This window comes from Meles meles, chromosome 19 (assembly GCF_922984935.1).
Source record: "Meles meles chromosome 19, mMelMel3.1 paternal haplotype, whole genome shotgun sequence".
Classification (NCBI taxonomy): Eukaryota; Metazoa; Chordata; class Mammalia; order Carnivora; family Mustelidae; genus Meles; species Meles meles.
The window spans coordinates 1825386-1848030 of NC_060084.1; the positions used below are offsets into that span (position 1 = coordinate 1825386).

Here is a 22645-nt window from a genome sequence, read left to right on the forward strand (position 1 = left end):
AAGAAACCCAGAGACGGTATTTCCGGACCAGTGGAGAGTGAAGCATGCGGTGCATGAGGTTAGCACCAGGAAACGTTTGCTCCCCACCTGCCGTGCCTCCTCTCCGGCCAGGTGGAACCACACCCACCCACATTCCTGCACCAGCCTTGGTGGTGCCTTGGGCACATCTGGTCCTGGGGACCAGGGGCTCTCTGATGGCCCGTGCCCTGGGGCCTCTGCCCAAGTCCGGCCGCTGGCCGCTCTGTCCCGTGGCTCCAAATCCGAGTTTTTAATTATTGGACATAACCTTGAAACTTCAGCTCTTATCATTCCTAATTATTTTTTCTGTAAACTTTTTAAAAAGATTATGTATTTATTTATTTGACAAAGAGAGACAGAGAGAGCACGAGCAGGGGGAGCGGCAGGCAGAGGGAGAAGCAGGCTGCCCACTGAGCAAGGAGCCTGATGTGGGACCCAGGACCCTGGGATCATGACCTGAGCTGAAGGCAGACGCTTTACCGACTGAGTCACCCGGGTGCCCCTGTAGGTTCAGGTTTTTACGCATCACATCATCTGAGAGTACTGAGGGCTTTGTTTCTTCCTTTTCCAACTCGGAGAGTTTTCACTGCCTTTCTCACTCCCTAGGCTGGTAACTGCCCCCACGCATGCTGAAGGATCCTTGCCTTGAGCCTGATTTTGAAGACACTGCTTCGAATGGGCACCGCTAGGAATGGTATTTACTAAAGCATTTTGGTAGGTGTGGTTGATCATACTAAGAAAGTTTAATTGTGTTCTTTTTAAGACATTAAAAAAAAATTTTTTTTTAAATTTTTATCTTACGCAAGCTCCATGCCCAACGTGGGGCTTGAACTCACAACCCTGAGATTAAGAGTTGCTCGCTCTGCTGGCTGAGCCAGCCAGGTGCCCCGGCCAAAGTTTACTTTTGTTCTTCATTTCCCAGTTTTCAAGATAAAAGGAGGCTGAGTTTTAGCGACTGCTGTCCCTGCCTCGGTGTCCTCCTTCCGTCTGCCCCTGTGACGACTGACACAGACTCTCACTTACCAAATCGGTCCTGTACCCCTGCTGTAAACGTACATTTGTTCCGAAGTGGTACCACTTGACAGATCAAAGCCTGGGTCGCCAGAATTGTAGGAATCCTGGGTCTGCGCTCATGGGTAGTGTTGGTGTCCAATTTCCTTCCTCACCGTGTGTCCGGTGTCCGTGTTCTTTCAGCATCGGGATTGCGGTGGCCCCAGAGAGCGAGTCTGGAAATGTTCCTCCTTTTCTGTACTCGCTGGAAGAGTTTTTCGGACCACGGCGGTGATGAAGGTGCTGGTCGAACGCCATCCACGAAACGCCCTGGGCCCGGGCTTCTCTCCGTGGGAGGATTTGGAACGGCTGTACGGTAGCCTCTGGCTGCAGGACCGTTCCGACTCCCTCCTTTGTGAGCCTGTTTTGGCTGATGTGTTTTTTCTAATACCGTCTCCATTTCTCTGCCGCTGCCTGAATTGGAAGAACCCTTGTCCAGCCAGCTCAAGAGCACGGTTCGGCGCCTGCATCCGAGCTGCCCTTGACTCTCGGGGAAGCCCAGTCTCCTTCCATTCCTCTCTGCCTACGTCGGCATCTGAGTCAGGATGAAGCAGGCTGCAGGCAGCAGAACACTGGGCTCAAAATGGCTTAAACAACGAAGAATTGTGACGATTTAATGGGAGCAGTCCAGAGCTGGGCAGCTGCAGGGCTGGTTCGGGGGACAAGGGTGCCCCTGCGGACCCCGCCTCTTTCCTTCTGCTCATCCCTGGCACATTCGTCTGCACATGGAACATGATGGCGGTTGTCGTCAGAGGCATCACGTATGGGGACGTGGAAACACCCAGGAACAGATGTATCTCAGGCGTTACAAGACTTATGGGGCGGGGGGCGCCTGGGTGGCTCAGTGGATTAAAGCCTCTGCCTTCGGCTCAGGTCATGGTCTCAGGGTCCTGGGATCGAGCCCTGCATCGGGCTCTCTGTTCAGCGGGGAGGCTGCTTCCTCCTCTCTCTGCCTGCCTCTCTGCCTGCTTGTGATCTCTGTCAAATAAATAAATAAAATCTTAAAAAAAAAAAAAAGACTTATGGGGGGGAGGAAAGCATTCCCCCAAAGCAGCCCCCACACCAGGCCTTATTGGCTATAGGGTCAGGTTCTGACAGAGGTGTCCACCTCCCCAATGGGTGGCTAGCCCTGTGTGGCCGTGGGGGAGGGGGGCACTGGGCCGAAAACCACGTCTGCTCCAGCACCTTTGGGCTTTGCCCACAGGCCATCTCACCTGAGCCTCTCCTGACCTCTCTGGCCTGCTGCCACTCAGGTTAGCCCCACAGAAAGTTCGAGCACCCGCGATGTGCTGGTTAATGTTTAACAACAGGCTCTCAGGGGCTGGGAGGAGCCCTCATTTGAAGGTTTGCAGATTTCCAGGGTGTAAAGACACCCCCTTTGGTTGATCTCAAGCTACCGATCGAGGTCATTGACTGCAGAGCTGGGAAGCTGGAAGCCGGCTCCAGAGTGCTCCTCCCTGAAACCCACTGGACCCCACGAATGGAAGCCGGTTGAAGGGGGACAGTCTGCCCTCACCAGAGAGCGGCACTTAGGCATTAAAGGGGCTGCCCTCGGGCGCATGAGACCATGTGCTTAACACCTCCTATGGGCTAGTCAGGTACAAAACCCTATCTGATTCCTCCTAACTGAACATTTGCTCTCTGAGGAGACAGAGATGCAGAGACAGCAAGGCACACCAAGGCGTACACAGAACTGGATCCCAACCCAGGCTTGTCCCATCCGTGTCCTTCCACCCCAAGCAAAGGCCCAGATGCGGAAGAGACTCAGCTCACCCGCGTTCAGCACCCAGGACTCGCCGGGTGTAATTCCACCAAAGTGGAGCATTACTCATAAGAGCCCAAACTGTGGGGCAAAAGCACGTGTCCAGCAAGAAATGAATGCCCCGGCAGAGTGCGGTCTGTTCCGTGGAGAGCCGCTCAGCCGCAAGAAGTAGTGACATCCTGCCTCGGGCCGCCCTGGGCAAGAACCCGGAATGTTTGTCAAGTGAATGCGGTCGGCCGTGAAGCACCAGGCACGATGGGGTTCCGCGCACATGAAGTCTGCAGGGACGGAAGCCGATCGGCGCTTGCCAGGGGCTGAAGGGCAGAGGCATGGGGAGTGACTGCCCTGGATTCGGGGCTTCTCTTGGGGGTGATGAGATTCTGGGAACAGGTAGCAATGATGTTTGTGCAACTGTCTGTCCTGAAAGCTGCCGGACTATAGAGCAAATAAAGTACGGGATTGACTGAAGAGGGCTTCCGCACGCACGCGCACACACACGCACCCACACACACCCGCACGCACGCAGGCCCAACCGAGGCCTTCCACAAGCCTCTCGTGATCGCTGAGGAACTGGCCCAGTTGCCCGGGGCCCTGGGCTAAGGAAGCCCTTCACATGCACGTTTCCAACTAAGTCCTTCAACGCCCCTACGGCTGGGTCAGATGACCAACCCCATTCCACAGGTGAGAAAATGGAGGCTCAGAGTGAGATGGAGCCACGGGTAGTTGACAGCAAGAGTCGGGACGTGGACCCTGGTCCGTTGGACTCCAAAACTTGTGTTCCAGGCACTTCCCTGTCATAGAGTGGTACCTGGGTTGCCGCAGGACCCCTCTTTCCTCCTCCAGGATGCTGGTTCAGGTGACTCCGCACCTCGCAAGGCTACCTAGCCTAAGATCAGCCTCCCACCTCTCAGCAGGAAAGACTGTGTGCTGGAAGGAGGGGCCCTCTGTTGCGGGAAGGATACCTGGGGTAAGGGGACAGGGTTCCCGCTTCGAAACTCGGTTCTGTGGCTACACCGTGGGGTGACCTCAGTGAGCCCCATTCCATCTCCAGCCTCCTTTCGCTTACCTTAAAAAAGGAGGGACCCCACATATCACTGGTCCTCCACAGGGACACTACCGCCTCCTAAAGAGTATTCTAGAAATTTGTAGGGGTTCTATGAGTGGGACAGTTCCCCGAATGGAGAATCCCCCAACCTCTCCAACTTTCCAGTCTCCAACCCGACTGTCGTGGGCATGAAAGATTCTCTTATAATTTACGGGTCAAGAAACTAGCTCCATTTCCTGCTTGTCTGCTTTTTGCAGAGCTCGGATGTGCGCTGGGTTGTCCAGGACTACAATGACCACGCAGTGAGGGGGAAATCGTCGCTTCTACTTGGACTTGGCCAAGAGTCGGTCACCATGGACGATCCCATCGCTGGCAGCAATGCCTTCGTGGTGTCTGAGCCTCCGTGGGACACACCGGTGTCACCAAGCTTCCCCCTCCCATACAAGCGACGGACCACTGCATCGCCTAGTAGGGCCAGCCCCAAACACCTGTCTTTGAAATCCATACTGCTTTATTTCAGATGACCTTTCCTTTACGGTACGTGAGGGCCTCATGTGGGTTGTTTTTTGCAGTGGGTGTCCAGATAGATTAGGTTTCCTATGAGCTTCATTTCAGAATAAGAAAGGGAGCATTCACAAAAGTTTTCAAGGTGTTTGGCAGGGCTAAAATAGGTCTGGGGACCACTGAGCGCCCTTGGATTTCTTCGGCTCCCTTCCAGCTTCTAAATAATGAAATCTGACCTCAGAAAACTTTCTCCACAATCCGAACAAAACCGAGCGCGGGGTGCCTTTTAAACAATTCCGAACCCGTCGCTGCGCCACAGCGGCCCACACGCGTCCAGAAGCTGATTTCAACGCGGAGATCCCACGGACCCTCAAGGGGCTTCCTTCTGTCCCCGCGGAGGCCACCAGCCCGTCGGTCACCCACACGCACAGCCAACTTCCTTGCGTGCGTCCTTTTCACCCCAGGAAAGGAAAAAGCCGACACGCCCCCCTCAAACCCCTTCTTACATCACTTCTTTGCACTCTGGCAAGTTCAGTGCTCACCTGGAAGGTTTGCCGAAAGAAGGAAAGAAAATAAAAATAAATAGGAGATGACTTCCGAGGAAGCGTTCAGTGACAAATTTTGCTAAACCCGAGGGAGTTCACGCCAGGCGACATTCCTTCCTACTAATTACTGCTCCTGGGCTTGGCTCCCCTCGTCTCTCCTCTGGCTTATTGTGTCTTAACGGCAGCGGCAGCGAGCGGAAGGGTTGGGGCACCGTCTCCCCCATCTGCGGGGAACAGAATGTTCGGAACGGGTGGTGTCGGGGCTGCTGCGCAGAAATGGCAGATGTGCGGGGAGAGGAAGAAAGCAAACGGGAGGAGGTGAGGAGCAGAATCCACAAAGCCAGGCGGGGAGCAGGCCATGAGGAGGGGCACTCTGAGTTGAAGAGGGTGGCCCCCCAACATTCGCATCCGCCCGAAACCTCGGAACGTGACGTTGACTGGAAACAGGTGTGTAGTTAGGCTATAAGGAGGTCGTATGGGATCGGGGCGGGCCCTAATGTGGGCTCGCTCCTTGCGAAAGGAGGACAAGACACACGTACGGAGGAGGGGCCAGGTGGCAGCAGAGGCAGAGGGTGGAGGGACAGGGCCACAAGCCACGGGACGCCAGGAGGCCCCCGAAGGTGGAAGAGGCAGGAAGGACCCCAGCCCCTGCTGCCTCCAGAGGGAGCACGGCCCTGCCCACACCACGACTTCAGGCTCCAGACTCCAGGACTGAGAGGACACGTTTCTCTGGTGTGAAGCCCTCCGGTTTGTGGTCGTGTGTAAGGCAGCCACAGACAAGTCTTTGAGGACTTACACTGAAAAACCGAAAAGGTAAGTGTTGTGGACCGAATGTCCACAGATTCTTACGTTGAAAACCCTGGTGTGCCATGAGGAGGTGGGGCCTTTGGGATGTGCTAGATGAGGCCGTAAGGATGGAACCTGAGCCCTTCTGAGAATTAGGAGGTGCTTGCTGCCCCCGCTCTGCCCCCCATCACGTGAGGATACAGTGAGAGGTCACCAGAGCCCCGCCGGGCTGCACTCTGCCTCCGGAACTACGGGAAATGAATGCGTTGTTTACAAATACCTCCACACCACCCCGGCCCAGTGCATGGTTTTCTGCTGGAGCAAAGTTAGTTGACTGACCCCCACCCCTCCACCCAGCCACCAACTGCCCAGTTAATCTCAAGACCCAGAGTGGAGTGTGGGAAGGAGGAAGGACCTGCTGGGCTCTTGCCTGGCTGAAGGCTGGGGGCTTACAGGCTCCCTGCGCCCTGGGTGGACGTCAGCCCGAGCTGGCCGCGCCCCTTCCTTCTCCCCACTGTGCGTGCTTGGTACCAACAGTGGCCGGCAGGTACCGCGTCCTCCCTACAGTCCTGGCACTAGCCAAGTGAAAACAGCATGAATGCCGACGTCTGCGTTCCGTATCATCTCCCGAGAAGATAATTCTACTCGCACACACAAGTGTCCGCTCCATATTTCACCCTCAAAACAACTGCATTTCACCAAGTATCAGACGCCGGCCGTTGTCAGACGCGCGGCTGCCTGTATCATCTCGAATCAGAGACTTCCAGTGAGACACGTCCTCCCTGGCCAACACGTTTCAGACACGTTAACGCGCGAATCTTCGAATTGACGGCATGGGGTGCTATCGCCACCCCTCTGTGATGGGTACAGAGATGGGAATCGAGGCCGGGTGACGCCACTCTTACAGGATAGAGCCACTGGACGTTTGGCTCTGGGGCCTGAGCTCTGGGGACACACACCGCAACTCCCGCAGGGAATACTACCAACTCTACCGCTTTGACAGTGTTAGGCGGAGTGTCCTGGCTGTCACTCAATGGCCACTCTCCCCCTTTTCCTTTAGCATTACAAACCTTGGGTTTCCGTGGGCACATGGTCACTGGCTATGAACTACATTTCCCAGACTCCTTTGCAGCTAGCTGGCCATGTGACTGAGTTCTGGCCAATGGGATATAAGCAGAAGAAATGAGTAAAACTCCTGGGCCTTGAAAGGGGAGGGGGCGCCCTTTTCCCTCCTCTGGCTTCCCTCTGCCCTGGCTGGAACGCAGATGTGCTGGCAGGCGCTGGAGCAGCCGTCTTAGATCTCGGGGTGGATACGGCATATTGGGGTTGGCAGCACAGCGAGACAAAATACAACAGAGCAGCGAGAGTTGTCATGTTAGCCTGAATTGTTTAGCCTTGGGCAATTGTGAGAGAAAGAAAGAAACCTCTTCCTGGGTTAAGCCACTGTTATTTCAACCTCTGTTCTAGTAGCCAAGATGTAATCCTAATTAATACACATCATTGTGCGCCAGATGCTGCCCGGGAGGCTCAGTCCCTGCCCTCCAAGAGCTGGGGGCTCACCGAATGAGAACATATATAAAACACCCCATGCTGAGCACACAGCAGGCCCTGGGGAAAAAGTCGGTTCCTCACACGAACACGGGTAACCGAAGCATCAGTTTGCCCATCGTGACGTTCTCCTGCTCTCTCCAGATCCCACCCAAGCATGGCTGGAAAGGCAGTATGACTCTCATTTTGCTGGGTTCCTTTGCCCAGCTCCCTATCACATGCACCTTAATAAATACAACGTTCTCTTGGTGGGCAGAGCAATTCATAAGGAAGATGGGGGGCTGCCTCTACACCCCAGGATGGCACCCTTTCCTCAAACAGCCGCACCCCACTTTTCCTACCTGACTGCTGGCCACGTCAGTGTGGCTGTCTCCGCACCCTCTCTTCACTGGGCCAGAGCGTGGCTCACGACCCCGCCGGAGGGCCAGGGCTCTGCACCCCTCTGGCCACGGCAGCTGCTTTAGAGGAGACTCGGGCCCACGCTGAATCAACCGGCATCTGTTCTGGGGACTAACACTGGATGTGGCAGAGGGGGATCGAGCCCCTCGCTTGAGAGCTGGAGCTGTGGTGATCGTGAGGTCTACCGCAGTCAACTACAGCTACATAACAAATGACCCCAACGCTCATGACAAAAGACCACCGTCTCCCATGCGTATGGGTTCTGTGGGTCAGGACAAAGCACAGTGGGGATGACCTCGCTGCTCCACGATGTCTGGGGCCTCGACAGCAAGTCTTGAAAGCCTGAGTCTGGAATTCCCTGAAAGCCCAGCCTTTCATGTGGGCAGAGGTGGCCGTCAGCAGGGGCCTCAGGTCCTCTCCATGGGGGTCTCTTCATGAAGCCAGCCTGGGCTTCCTGATGGCCTGGTTGCTGGTTTCCAAGGGCTAGAGTCCCCAGAGAAAGTGAGCCACGTAGAAGCTGCTTGCCTTTTAAGGCCTAGCCTCGGGAATCACATGTAACTGCCACCACTCTTTGTGGATTGAGGCAGTTCAAAGGGCATTCAAGGTCAAAACGAGGGACTATAAACCCTAGTTCCTGACAGGAGTACATTAAGGTCACATTTCAGAAAAGCGTGTGGGATGGGATGTGTGTAGATGTGGCCAAGTTTGGAATACACAACAACGTATCCAAGTTTGGAATACACAACAACGTATCCAAGTTTGGAATATACAACAACGTATCCAAGTTTGGAATACACAAAAATGTATGCCCGAAGCCTAGAGCTACTGCCGTCCTTAGTCAAATGTTGAGGCCATCTACAAAACGGGGCCAACACAGAGGAAAGCAGAGCAGAGAGAAGGAGAGCCCCCTGGATCCAGTTATACCTGAAGCTTGACTCACCGGCAGACGGTCTTTTCCAGGTAGTGAGCCAATAAACATTACTTTTCCTTTAGAGATCTGGGTGGAATTTCTATCATTTGCAGCCAAAAATGTCCCAAGCAACATACAGACCGTAAGCACAAACATGCTTGGCTAAGGCAGGACTCCAGCAGTTAGCAGCATGAAGCACTCGCCCCTGCTTTGAAATGACAGGTTTTCCTCTGCTCTTGGCTAACCAGAGTCCCCAGGCCAGCATCCCCAGTATGAATCTGCCACTCCCTGTAGAGGGCAAGAATTGATGACAGTCAGTTTTTTACTTGGCTCGGGCTTAAGCAACCAAAATGTTCCCTTTTGCCACGAGTGCAATACAGGGTAGCATCTGGAAAGTGCTATCCAAGTGACTGCCCAGATCAAGGTGATCGTCAGCACAAGAGAGAGCAACCCCGGGGCCTGGAACGCTCCTCCAGGCTGGTCCTGCAGGGAGATGCCAGGTCTTGGGCAGAGAATAACAGCGCCGTAGCCAGCGTCTGCTCTGGGCCAAGCACTGGTGTCTGCCCACCTTGCTCCCAACCTGCCGCGACCCTGCAAGGGAGGTCTCATGTCACGAAGGAGGAGACAGAGGCCGAGAGAAGTCGTGCAACTTGCCCGAGATCCACACCAGGAAGCTGTGAAGCCAGACGTGTGGGTTTCTGACTGCCTGAATTCTTTCATGCCAAGCTAGTGGGGCTGGGAGGAAACCGCGCAGGGCGTTCTAGGCGAGGAGGACCACATGCTTGCCTCTGCGAAGGGAGGGAGGACCAGCAAGTCAGTCACGTGGCCAGAGCAGGGAGGGGAGGGGCTCGTCACGGGAGCAGAAGCGGATGAGGGGGCTTGCAGGTGGTCAGAGAGGCAAGGACTGGCATCCTGCCAAGCCCATTCTTTGGTGACCTGTGTGTAAATTGAGGCCTGGCCACTCTGAGCAGGTTTTCGGTTGTTGGTTGGCGGCTGCTGACCGGCTCCTGCTTGCCAGCCTCTCTGTTTGGCACTTGGCTGGGTAGACAGAAATGAGTCACACCCCGGTGCTGCCTGAGCCCCCCTCCCTCTTCCTGGGGTGCAGGCCGCCTGCCAATCCAAAATAAGCAATGCGTGGCTCGAGGGGTCAGGATCTGGGAGGGGAAGGAGCCCTGGGATAGGTGCTAGGGCTGTGAGCACCTCGAGCTTTGCAGGGTGGGGGGGGCCCCGGTCATCAGAGACCTGTCCCGCTGCACCACATCAGGAGACTGAGGTCCAGGGCCAGCTGTGCCTCCAGTGAGCCATCTGACCCTGGCAAGTCCCTTCCTCCCGACTCTCAGTTGCTCGTGTGTGTAAAATGGGGCAAGCCCGCAGCGTGCAGACCTCCAGGCCCCAGGCTGCTTGTCGATCCTCCCAGATCCAGGGCGCTGGGCTGCTCCCGTCTGACCTGCCATCAGTATCCATCCTTCCTTTCTGTTCTGCAAACGTGCCCGTCTCCGCCCCGGAACCCCCACCCAGAACCCAACATGGCTAGCAAGCGTCAAGCCCAAAATCCTGGGTGAAAGAGTGACCCAGCTGGGCATCACGTCCTGGGGACAGGACCCAACACAGGAAGTGTGGCCCAGAAGCACCCTTACAGTCGGAGTGGGACCCTTTCCAGAAGTGGGATGTGGCCTCATGTGTCAGAGCTGCTGGGGAAGGCAAGGCAGGATGTGACTAATGTCGGCCGTGGGTGTGACAGCCCGCCAGCCTGCCAGCCCGCAGCCTCATTGTTAGAGCAGAACAAATGCAGCCCCCAGCCCGCTCCCCTGACTGCTGCCTGCTCAGCCCTGCCCTGTGTCGGGTCCCCCTCCTCCCTTGGGGTGTACAAACCCACAGTGCCAGGCACTTAAAAATAGCATCCTACCCGAAACGTAGGCATGAGACGGAACTCCAGAAAAGGAGAAAGCGTCTCCTCCCTTGACTTGGAGCACGTGGACTAGGAGCGAGCGGTGCCTGGCTCTGACAAGGGGCCTCTCTCCGTGCCTTCTGTTCCGCGTAGGGAAGGGAAGCCCATGTGGTGAGCTCCCCATCCTGAAGCCAGCACCGCGATTCCACGGGGTGGGGCGTCACCGCTCCCGCCCAGGGCCGCTCTGCACCCTGGCCGGCCATGAAGGAGGAACGGACACGGGGAGCTACTCATTTCCTACCTTCCTCCCCGAAGGTCACCACTGGCTGGCTGTGACCTTGACCTCTCCACCCAGCCTCTCCCGCTGGGTCAGTGACGCCCCTGATTGCATTTCCTGCTGTATGTTTTTTTCCCCCTCAGCATTGTTGATAATACCAAGAAAGCAGAAGGAGCTAAAGCATTCAAAAATAGGGGTCAGTCAAGGTCATTATAGCAAAGGCACCAAAGAATACGCGTGGCCTTCCAGAAGCATCTTCAGAACGCCCCATTCTGTGAGTCGGAGACACTGTCATTTGTCACCGGATCACCCGTCCCGTAAGCCCCTTCAGGGGAGAGAGAGAGAAGCAGCAGCTGGCACGTTTCTTTTGACAATGATTCTAAAACACAGCCCTATTTCAGAAACATCAAAGTGTGGGGAAATACGCAATCTGGTGAAACGGAACGATTTGGAGAAAATGTTCTCGATACATTTTTAAGTGTACAAGAAGTGGGTTAAGCAACATCATACCCAGTCCTCAGAAAAACTAGCACGCACATGCAGACGTACGCTGTTCTCATTCAGCACTGGTCCCAGCCCGTGAACCGCGCAAGCCCACAAACAGGCCCGAGGGACACGGAGCACAAGCTCACGGCACGCGTCTCCAGGCGGGGCTGTTGGCGCTATGGGCTCTCTTCCTTGACATTTTCTGCACTTTCCGATTTTCTGATTTCATAGTCAGGTGACTAAAGTCCCAGGGGTTCCTGCTCCCTGCCACCGTCCACGGGTCCGCGCTCACCTCTCCTGAACGCCCTACAACGGGGACCCATTCGGGGCTCACAATCACATGTGGCAGCAGGAAATCTTTCCTGTTGCCATTCTGCAGACTGGAAAACAGACTCAGACAGACTGAGCAATTTTCCCACCAGGCTGGAGCCCAGTTTCATGCTCTGGTTAGCGTGAGTCCAGAGCGGAGGCTCCTAACTGTTCTGTGCAGACAGGAGATTCGCTGTGGTCCCTGCGTCTTCATGCCACAGGGCATCTAAGGACAGTGCTACCTCCCCACCGGCCAGGAAGGGAGGCCTTGATGTAGAGCCCGGAGAGAGCCCCTCATGCAGCTACCGAAAGGCTGGGAGCTAGGGCTGGAGCCCCCCTCCCCAGCTCCTTTGGTCCTGAGCCACTAACGTGTTCTATGGGATAAAATGAACACGATCAGGCTGAGAAAACCAAGACCCACCCCAGCACCCAGGCCACCAGGCCCTCCTGGAGGTGGATGTAGGAAATAGATGTTCCCATAGCCCCATGCAAGGAAGCTTTGGCCAGCCCCCCTGCACCCCTTTTCATGGTGTCTTCTCGATGGCTGAAAGGAGTCTCCAGCTTCCCCAAAAGAGAAACATTCCTGACGTCACTTCTTCTCAGCCGGGCAGCCAAGGGAGCAGCTGGGAGCCCTCCAAGCAGGGGGGTGTGGGACCGTGCTCATTTGCTGGAACTCAGCTGAGAATCCTTTCTCTAGGAGACCCCAAGAAACTGTTCCAAACAAACAAAAAGGCTGCTGGGGAAACTGGTGGCCGGGAACCCAGGGCAGTCAGTGTAGCCCTACAGAGAAGGATGGAGTCAGCAAATCCCAGTGTCACTGGTCCTGGGCCTCACCACCACCCGTGGAGCTCCTCGAGGCGCCAGGATGTGTGTCCATGGCAACAATCCGAGGGGGGCAGGATGGTCCCATTGTCCGGAGATGGAAGCTGAGGCCCCAAGAGGTCACGGACGCCGCTACAGCCAGAACGCAGCCTGAGCTCAGAACGATGCTCTCCCAGCTCTCTGAAATGCCCCTCGGGTCTCAGACTCCTTAGGAGACACCTTCGGAGACACCGCGGAAGCCATATACCATCTGCTTTAAAAAAAAAAAAAATGTGCACAGGCTTTTCGTGCAAAACGTGGTGGGTCAGTTCAGGGAGGTCAAGTGCTCCTTGAAGGCCCTTGATAAGACTCTCCATCAACTGTCTAAACACATTCACCGCCACCCCGCCTCCCTGGGCCAGCACAGTGGTCAGGGTCAGGGGAAGGATGCTTGTCTCCGCCTGCTACCGCAGCCTTGACGGGGAGAAGGACCAGAACTGTGTTGTCCCTGTGGTGGCCCTGTGCTCGCAGGACCAGGTCTTTGCCCGGTGGGATCCACCCCTGCCCCCGAACATTTCTGGTTATTGGGAGCCAATTTCTAAGCTTGTAAGACCCATGTCAGATGCCAGACCTCTAGAACACAGCAACAGGTATCTGTGTTGTCTTAAGCTATGGAGTTTTGTGCGTTATTTGTAGAACAATCACAGGGACCCAAGGCACTACCCCCCAGAACAAACATTTGGGGCTGCTTTCTCGGTTTCCTCACTCAGAGCGAGCAAGTCCACAAGCCTGGAAGCCAGCCCCCGGAAGAAAATTTCATCTCTCCTTTCAGAGCATGCCAAGATGCCAGGCGACCCCTAGGAGATCGGCGGGCTCCATGCGAACCCGCTGCGGCCACACCGCAGTCCCCGGGAGAAACGGCCACTGCTCACAGGCGCCAGACACCTACAGGCTGCTGTACTCACCGTCCCTGAGCCACACAGCAGCCCGTTATGCAGACAGGAAGAGGGAGGTGCAGGGGACTGAGTGGTGTGCCCAGGGCCATGTAGCTGCGAACCCCGGTGCCCCACCGGGCTCTCCCAGCCCGCTCTCGTTTCCGACACAGCCAGTGGTGAATGAACCCAGACACAGTGGGGGCGGTGCCGGTACGGTCACCGCAGGGCCGAGGCGGGGCACAGACCGTGCCCCGCGCATGCCCAGGGAGGGAGGAGGAGGAGAAGGCTGTCGTGGAGGCGTCGGCCCCTTGGTTATGGGTGGCAATGGGCCAGTGACAGTGAGATGATCTCGAGGGGGGCTCCCTTCTCACCACAGACAGCCCCTCAAACCTCCCAGAGGGGCTCCCGGGGACACAGAGCCAACAAGCCCCTTCCCTCGCTCTGGGAGAGCCAGCCATAGGGGGGGGATAGGAAGGCAGAAAGTGCCCGTGAGAGGTCGCAAAGTCCATCCCCGCTGGCAAGGAGACGAACCGGGCGGGCATGGCCTAGACCTTGCTGGAAGGGGCCCAGGTGGTCGTCTGGGCTGGCCGTAGGTGCCCCGCTGTGAAATGCCTGATTACGGAGCACAGACGTGACCGGCGGCTGGCTCTATCGGAGCAGGATGGTCCCCACGATGAGGGTAAGGCCCGACGACAGCCTGTCGTGAGAGGAGCCCATCCTGCTCACACCTCAGGCGGCATGGCGGCACGGCCTTGCAGAGACACAGCTGGGTAGGACAGATGGCAGTTAGAAACCCCGCACGACGGCCTGCGACCGCTGACCTCCTGAGCCTCGCTGGCCTCCTCCACAAACAGAACCCGAATCGCGTTCCGACTTCCAAACACTGCATTTCCGTGGACTGTAGCACAGGCAGAAGGCATATCCTGACGGTTCAGGGGCCGTCACGATGGCTCTGGTTCCCTTGTTTGTGGTTACTTTCAGCAGGGATATGGGACACAACCTAGCCAAGGAGAACAGGGGCTTCAGTGAAACATTTCTTTTCCTTAAAATTGATGCGCAAAGAAAGATCATCTTTCTCCTTCTGTTGGAAGCTGGATGTGATGCCCAGAACGGCTGCAGTCACTTGTGAGCAGGAGGAGAACCAGCACGAGGTCAAGGCTGACACCGCGAGAATGGCATATTATAAGGACAGAGGAGGCTGAGTCCCCAGTGCTGTCTGTGAGCCACAGCATGAACCAACTCTGGAGCCTTCCTATCTTGGGACCTTTTGGCTTTTCGAGCTGCTAGTTAGCGGGTCACATGGGTAACGCCACATGCTAACGTCAGAAGCATGCATGAGGAGAGAATAGAACATATCACCACTAAACGTTATCACACTCTTGATACAGAAAAACGTAGTCAAACACAGGTGACCAGGAATACGAAGATGTGCGAATCCTACCAACTGTTCTCCACGGTGGCGATCAGCTCCGGAAGGTAGGCTGGGTCGTGGGTCGGCTGGGCGATCCCCAGTGGCTCCTCTGCCTTTTTTCTCATCTGCTAATTAAGAAGTTAACCTCACATGACCCCCAAATTCTCTTCCAAATCAAGTCCTTCCCACCCTGGGACTCACACTACGTTATAAGGAAATATTAATATTTTGGGGAAAATTCCGCTCCGCAAGCATGAGGGTAGAAACATACTTGCACAAAACAGACCATCTCTGATAGACAAGATGCTGCGCTGATTGGAGAAATTGGCACGGTGCCACCATCTCTACAGAAGAGAAGGGAGACCTTCGGACGAAGCAGTGCAAAAGCTTATTTGGGACGTCGGAACGACCACCAGCAAACGTTTAGCAAGTGTCTGTTCAGGGCGTCCATCTAGAGCTGGAAACCTAAAGTGACAAACAGGTATCAGACCCAGTTCCCGTTCTCAGGGAGCTTAGAATTTAGTTCAGGCTCTAACAGACGTGTGTCGACGGGACTGACCTGCCCTTGGGAGGTGCTGGCACGGCCTTCCCGCGCTTCGTAACCAGGCTGGGCTCCGGCGGTTCCGTGCAGATGTCTGTGTGGCGTGCTGTCCCTGCACGGAAGAGAGAAAGTCTCAGCGCCGAGGAGCCCACGTGTGAGGAGACTCACACGCATGACGTGTGGACCAGTGGTTTAAAGAAACGCCAGCTGTGGAAACAACTCTTCAAACAAGACCGGAAGCCGACGTCAAACACACATGACGCACGGACCCGCAGACACACGTGCGGATCCGGACTGCGGTGGTCCACACGCGAAGGCGAGGCTTCCACTCGGTCAGGAAACCTCTGGCATGATTAGGGCCACGAGTGGTCAGGACGGGGGTCCGTGCGCTGGCTGCGTGCAGAGGGAACACAGCCTCTTCACCTGCGAAAGCAGAACCAGGAGAAACCATACGAAGTACCCAGCCTCTGGCAGGTCCCCACAAGGGCTGCGAGCTCACCTGAGCCAAGTGGAAGGGACACTCCATGAGGACCTTCCTTGTTATCGGCCTCCCGCTGTACCATCCTGGAGGGGGCAGGAGGAGCAGGACTGGGGACCAGGAAGCCTTTGTTCAGGTCCCGCTGTCAGCATCGGCTCTGTTTCCTCAAGGCCTGACGGCCTCCTCGGCCAGGTGAGGATAAGGATCTATTGATTTCAAAGGCATGTCACAGGGTTAAATGAGGCATGAAAGTGCTTTGTCCCCTGGCATTTCTGCCTTTCCTGCTTTGGGTGCCAAAACCTTTAGCTCGGCCGCACTTGGCAGGAGGCACAGAGAGCTCCCGGCCTTGGGGCCTAGCTCTGTAACTTGCTGCCTGTCCTTTAAAAGTGACTTGAGACTCCGGGCCCTGTGCACCAAACCCGCTGGATAAACGACGGCAGGTGTGATAACATCCTGTTGTTTTGCTCCGTGACATGGAAGTGGCTTGGGCCAACCTGGGGGTTGTCCGTGCTGTACACACACACACACACACACACACACACCCCATGCACACTAAGGTCAGGGGGACTCATTCGGCATCAAGAGCTCATTCAGAGTCCAGGTGACGTGGCAGGCTTCTCCCCCTGGCCGTTTCCACTGTTTACAGCCCCGAGCCTGTTGCGGGACCCCTACCTTCATCAGGACACACGAGGAAGATGCTCCTAGAGGGGCCACCAGCCCCCATTTCTTGACGCCCTGCTGAGCAGTATTTCATCTCATTCTCCGGCCACCTTTTGAAGCAGACACTTCTACCTCCGTTTTGCAAAGGGAGGAGGGACGCGGGAGAGGAGACGTACTGCAAGCTGGGGGTGAGAGGCAAGACGAGAATCTGCTCCTCGGACCTCCGCAGCTCCTGCCCTTAACCTCTCTGGTCCACCAGAGGGAACATGGGTTTGGGAAGGCTCCCGTGGGCAAGCCATGGTATTGGCTAAGCACGCACACAGGGAGAATTGTGGGGCGGGGGCTGCTTAAAACAGGAGAGAGCTGTTCTCTCTCAGCTCTGGAGCCACGAGCGCAGAGTCAAGGCGGTGCAGGGTCTGTCTCCCTCTGGAGGCTCTACGGGAGGTCCTTCCAGCTCCCGGGGGCTCCTCGCCTGTCTTCACATGACCTTGACCTTGTCTCCTCTTCTGGAAGGGCACCAGTCCTTGGATGAGGACCCACCCTCGTGACCTCGACTCGACCCAATTACACCTGCAAAGACACAACTTCCAGATAAAGTCACATCCACAGGAACCAGGGATAAGGACTCCAAAACATCTTTTTTGGGGGACACAACCCCTAACAGAGACTGTCAGCCTGCTGTCTCTGGGAGGGGATATAAAGGACCACACCTGCCCCCTTCAGAGGCACAAAGACGTCTTCTTCCAAGATCAGACCCCACCCCCTGCCCCTGTTCCCATGGCCTTGGGTCAGCCTTGCCTCAGTCGGGGGTTTCAGACGCCCCCTTCTCCTTCCTCACACCCACCGTCCGCCAGACGCCATTGATGCAGGGCCTCATCTCTCCTCCTCCCGCCTGAGGGTTTTCTTGGATCCCCAAATCTGTCAGAGACGAAATGGTTTCCAAACCCTGAACGGCCCTGCTCGACGTGGACCTTACTGCCCATCTGCAACCTTGCACTTGCCGTCCACGTGGCCCCTCGGTGCTCAGGGCTCCTCCCCGGCCCAGCACCGGCTGGGCTCCCAGTCCCCAGGTGACACACCTGTGCAGCCAGAGTCCCTTCTCCGGTCCTCACCTTTATGGCAAGGAAACTGCTCTTGGGGGAGCAGCCTGGGGACAGGCAGCTTTACGGCATGGGGGTGGGGTGAGCTACAAGGAACATTTCACCCGAGGACCCGATCACCACCTGCTAGTGCTTACCGAGCACCTGCTCCGAGCCGAGTGGCTCACGCCCACCGCCTCCGAGTCAATGAGGGAGGAGCTCCTGGCCCTCAAGCCAGGGACACCTAGAGCAAAAGCCTTTGCTGTTTGCTTCTTTCGGGGGTGGGGGGCAGAATGCAATTTTCTGGGTCGTTACCCCGAAGACGGAATTCGTTATGTTAAAGGACTCTAGCAAGAGTGCTGCGGGTCCCCAAAACCTATAAAACAGCAGGATAAAATGGGGTTAGACCCACTGGGCTCCCTCGTCTTCAGTAACAGCTCGAGCACAAGAAGAGAGGACGTGTGTCTGATTCCCATCAACCTCTGAAGCCACCGAGGACGCCGCGAGCCGAGTTCATTTCGTGCCTCTGTGTCTTTGCAGGGGCCCGAAGTTCTCCTGGGCGGGAGGCTGAATGCACACAGGGGCCAGGGGAGGGGAGCATGGCATCGCCTGACCGCACACCTTCAGCCCCTCATCATTCTCAGAGTCCCCATCCTCAGACCTTCCCCAGGAGCAGAGGTATGTTAATTTGTGTGGCTGCAGAACCCATTACCCCAACTCAAGGCTGGAACAGCACCCATATAACAGCTGGCAGCTGCCCATGCGAGAAATCAGAACAGACGCCACCTAGGATCTCTGCTCAGGGTCTCAGGGGCAGAAATCAAGGTGTCAGTGGCTGGGTTCTTGCCAGGAGGAGAATCTGCTTACAAGCACCAGGAGGTGTGGCAGAATCCTCTTCCTTGAGGCCAAAGGTCTGAGGTCCCTGTGTCCTTTGCTGGCTGGAGGTTAGGGCCACCCTCTGCTTCCTTCCCTTACGGCCCTGTCTGTTTTACATGCAGCAATGACATCTCCCATCCTCCTGACCCTTCTGACATCCCCGACACCCCCATCTGCCACCAGCCAGAGAAAACACTCTACTTCTAAGGCTCACCTGATTGGGCCAGGCCCACCCAGATTAGATTAGTGTTTGGATAATCAGGGGCTGGAAATCCTGGCAGGGGGGAGGGAGGGGAGGCATCCTTGGAATTCTGCCTACCCTGGGAGGTCTTACAGGGAGAACTGTTAGAGAGCCCCCTACTCCCATCTCTTGGCAGGGAAGAACCATCTTCCTCCCCCTCTGGTATGAAATGGGTGCTTTTGGGGGCACAGAGGAATTTGTAGAAATTCACCCCTTACCCTGAAAGAAAAAACAAAACAGACCAGGCCTCCGAGGGGAAACCCAAATATTCGTACTGAACAAGCCTGTCTTCTGCTGGCTGTGGGGCAGGCCATCCGTTAGGTCACACTTGGTTGGCCAGATTTTTTTTTTTCCTTTTTTCAGGGCATTTTAAAGTGACAGGCTGTCAGAGACTTTCAAAACTGACAATGAATGAATGAAACACAAGTGACCCAATACAGCGACTACTCGTCGCCGGGCGCGGATGACTGCAGCGGCAGCAGAATGCCCTCGACGGTCCCCACGCTCTCAGCACACAGGTTGTGGGGGCCCACAGTGCCGCCTTTCCCTCACTGAACTGGGCTGAATGGTGTCCCCCCAAAACCCACGTCAACCTGGCACCTTCTCTCCCTCGGCCCCTCTCCCTGCTCATGCCCCCCCCATCTCCCTAAAACTAAATCTTTAAATTAAATAAATAATAAATAAAAATAAACAGAAACAAAGATGCAAAACCTGATAGAAAAATGGGCAAAAACGTGAATAGGCAACTCATTAAAAAAAAAAAAAAGATACAAAAATGGCATTCTCTGACCCTTCCAAAGATCTGAGTCCCTGTTGTAATTTAATAAAACTGTTTCTTCTCAAACCAGACATAGTGGACTCTGCTGTTTTCGTTTTGTTTCATAAGCAGAGGCTGTTTCCAGATATCAATCCACCTCAAAGCACAAAGACTTTCCCGCCTACAGCGTCTCCAAAAATTACTTACACAGACCGTTGGAGACAACGGTGTGAAAGAGGAGTTCATGGATGTATTTTCAAGCAATCACAGTTTTATCACAACAGGAGCACTGCCTTCTGGGGTGAGCACCTTAAAGGAGGGAGCGTTATTGGATTATTGGACTGGGTGAGCTCTGGTGTGTTTGCTTAAAAAGAATCCTCCCATATTTTAGAGTTACACCTCTCACCCAGACAATATGTTATCTGCCTTTGGAATGTGTTTTTCACCTGGACTTGAGTCCGTCCTGCGTCTTGAGCCGTCAAACCGGGCGAGAAAGCCTCCACTGCGATGACACTGGGAAGAAACCCAGTTCCTTCACGTTGGCCCTGCTTCTGCTTCTCAGAAGCACCCAGGGGATCTAGAGGAGGTAGATCGGGTTTCAGCCTGGTGCAAGGTCCAGGTGAAGCAGAACTGCCTTTCGAAACTCTATCAGCAGAGCCCAGAAACAACCTGAATGCCCAGCTACAGGGGATTAGTAGAAGATACAGCAGCGCATCCAAACAACAGGATTCTGGGCTGCCCTTGAAAAACGGGACTTACGGCGGAGTCCGTGACATGGAAAGACGTCTGCGATACGTTGTTATACGGAAAAAGGAGATCGCAAAGTGTGGAGAACAGCCTTATTTCTGTGGAGGATACCACTTCTGAGAAAACAGGTGTGCATAAACACATGTGAATACAAATACAAATAAATACAATACAATAAAAATAAATATATTTCTATTTTTATTTTATAAAATTTATTTTATGAAATTTTATAAGATTTATAAATTTATATAAATTTATAAAAAATATTTTATAAAATTATTTTATTTTATAAAAATAAATAAATACAATACAATGAAAATACAATACAAATAAACATGTGTTTAGACGGATGTGTTTTAGAATGCTGATGTTGGTGATCACTGAGAAGTGAGATTATTTGTGACTTCTACATTGTCTTTTAGCAAAAAATAATCTCTGTACAAGAAGTATATATCACCCCATAATCAGGCAAAATAGCACTAATATATACATATATTATTACTTATATGTGTATAAAACCTCGAATTTCTTTGCTTTAAAATAGTCCATTAGAAAAACGTCCGTCTGCCGGGGTGGCATGGGAGCAACAGATGAACCATGGCTGGGGAAGCTGGACGACAGGGACACAGGGAACCGCTACACCAGTCAAATGATTTTGGGTGTGCTTGAGAACTCCCACAATAGACAGATAAGCAAAACACACAAAACCAAAAGCAGCAGGGAATTAATTGTGGGCTTTTAGAGATATAACTGTGGTGTGAGAATGGGGAAAATGTGAAAAATGAACAAACACACAAAAGAAATAGGGCTCGAGACTTAGCGAGAACCCACGAGCTCCTGGTGGTGTGACCTCTCTAAGCCTCCGTTTCCCCCGCTGTGTAGGAGGGAGGGTCCTTGCGCACAGGCAGGCCTGGGATCTGGACCTAAGCGATTATTGTGGGGGTTGCTCTGGTCCAAAGAAGCAGGTTACATGCCCGAAAGCCAAGCCTCTACTCCCCAAGGTGATTTTCAAATATCAGGGTGACTGGGGTTACCCAGAAGCTAGCGTAATGCAGAGTCCAAGACCCCAGCCCCTGGGAGTCTGACTCCACACCTGGGGTCAAGCTAAGGAACGTCCACCTTAAGTAAGAGCCCAGGGCAAGTCCCCGCTCTGGAAATGCCGCACCTAGCCAAAGGTCAAAGACATTCAGGAAAGCACGTCCTCCCTGGAGGTAAACGTGCAGCTGTGTACAAACGGCGCCAGGCGCGATGGGGACGACTGCCCATTTACGACTTCAGGTGGACTCGGCAAAGTCCAGGCTGGGAGAAACCGGCTGCCACACATGGGACCAGTCTCTGGTGCGCAGAAATAACGAATAAATGACAGCTCACCTTCGGGCTTTCCTCCAGGACAGAGTCTGGGCAACTGACGGGTCAGGGCGGGCTTCCCCCACACACCAACGGCTCCGCCCCGGGCCCACGGTGACCGGGCGGCATCTGTAAAATGGAACAGCAGCAGCTCAGAACCCGGCTGAGAGCTGCGGCAAGCACACGAGGTGATCGGGAGCTGAGGCACCGGGAGAGGCTCCCGTCAGTGACTGAGTAGGGACCTCACCTCTCAAGGCCTGCACGTAAGGGGTTTTGGGCCCCTTTGTCTTCTGTCTCAGAAAGGCAGGGCCTTGGACAAAGGAAAAATGAAACTCAGCAGGTGTCTCCAACTGGAGGCCACACACACCCCTCAATGAACCCTCAGGACCCCGGCACCAAGCCTGTGTGTGCGTGTGGACCCCGACTGTTCAGGGAGCGCTTGTCTTCAAGGGAGTCTCAACCGTAACCCTCTGTTTTCATTTTCCTGTCACAACATGGCCTCTAGGCTCCTGCTCTGGGGTCGGCTTGCGAACGAGACAGGAGAAGTGGGGTGACAACGAGACGGGAGAAGTGGGGCGACGGGGCGGGGTGGGGTGCGGGATCTGGAGTCCAGGTGGCCGAGCTCTGGCCTCAGTCCTGGTCCTGCCGCCACGGCCATGTCACCAGTACGACCTTCTAGCCGCAGGAAGTCGTCCCAGGCACATCACATCTTCATCGCAGAAATCATTTGTTTGGGGCATCTGGGGTGAACTCCCAGTCTCTCTTTCTCTAAAAGAGTATTAACGTATACTCCATTCCAGCTCTATGGAAAACAAAGACAGACATACTGTTCTGACCTAGACCTAGACGGTGAGCTCCCGAGGGCAGGGCCCATGGCACTGGGAGCCCCCGGCTGGAGTTAGGCACGTGGCGGGTATGTCCACTCCTGGGCGTGAACTTGCTCTTCCACTCAGCGTCTTACTGGGAATCTCTCCTGGTCTCAACTCGTGGCCCGCTTCCCTTTGACCTAGAACGCCTCCGATGGTGTGGAGGAACGCCTTGCTGCCTGACTTACCCCACGTCGGCCCCCCAGCCCCCTCCCATGGATCCTCAGGCCCCCCACTTTGAAGGTGGTGGAAAAATGTTCAAATCCCACTTGAAGCCAGGGATCACCTTTTGCAAAGAGAAGGAGAGAGACCAGCTCCCAACAGCTCGGAGCTGGAGGCTGTTTCAGGGAAGGAGCCCAGGGTGGGAGGGAGAGCAGCA

General features: G+C 55.0%; 1 long non-coding RNA gene across 1 annotated transcript; it reads right to left on the minus strand.

Moving 5' to 3' along the window:
• Positions 1 to 10982: 10982 nt before the first annotated feature.
• On the minus strand, positions 10983 to 22537 carry LOC123931065. The gene is made up of 13 exons (XR_006816217.1): positions 21648 to 22537; positions 21425 to 21529; positions 20066 to 20169; positions 19713 to 19883; positions 19514 to 19615; positions 17591 to 17808; positions 17198 to 17271; positions 16366 to 16923; positions 15472 to 15899; positions 15234 to 15327; positions 14946 to 15139; positions 14705 to 14802; positions 10983 to 14263 (listed from the first exon to the last, which is right to left on the minus strand). It is a non-coding gene; the product is annotated as an uncharacterized LOC123931065 (long non-coding RNA).
• Positions 22538 to 22645: the final 108 nt, after the last annotated feature.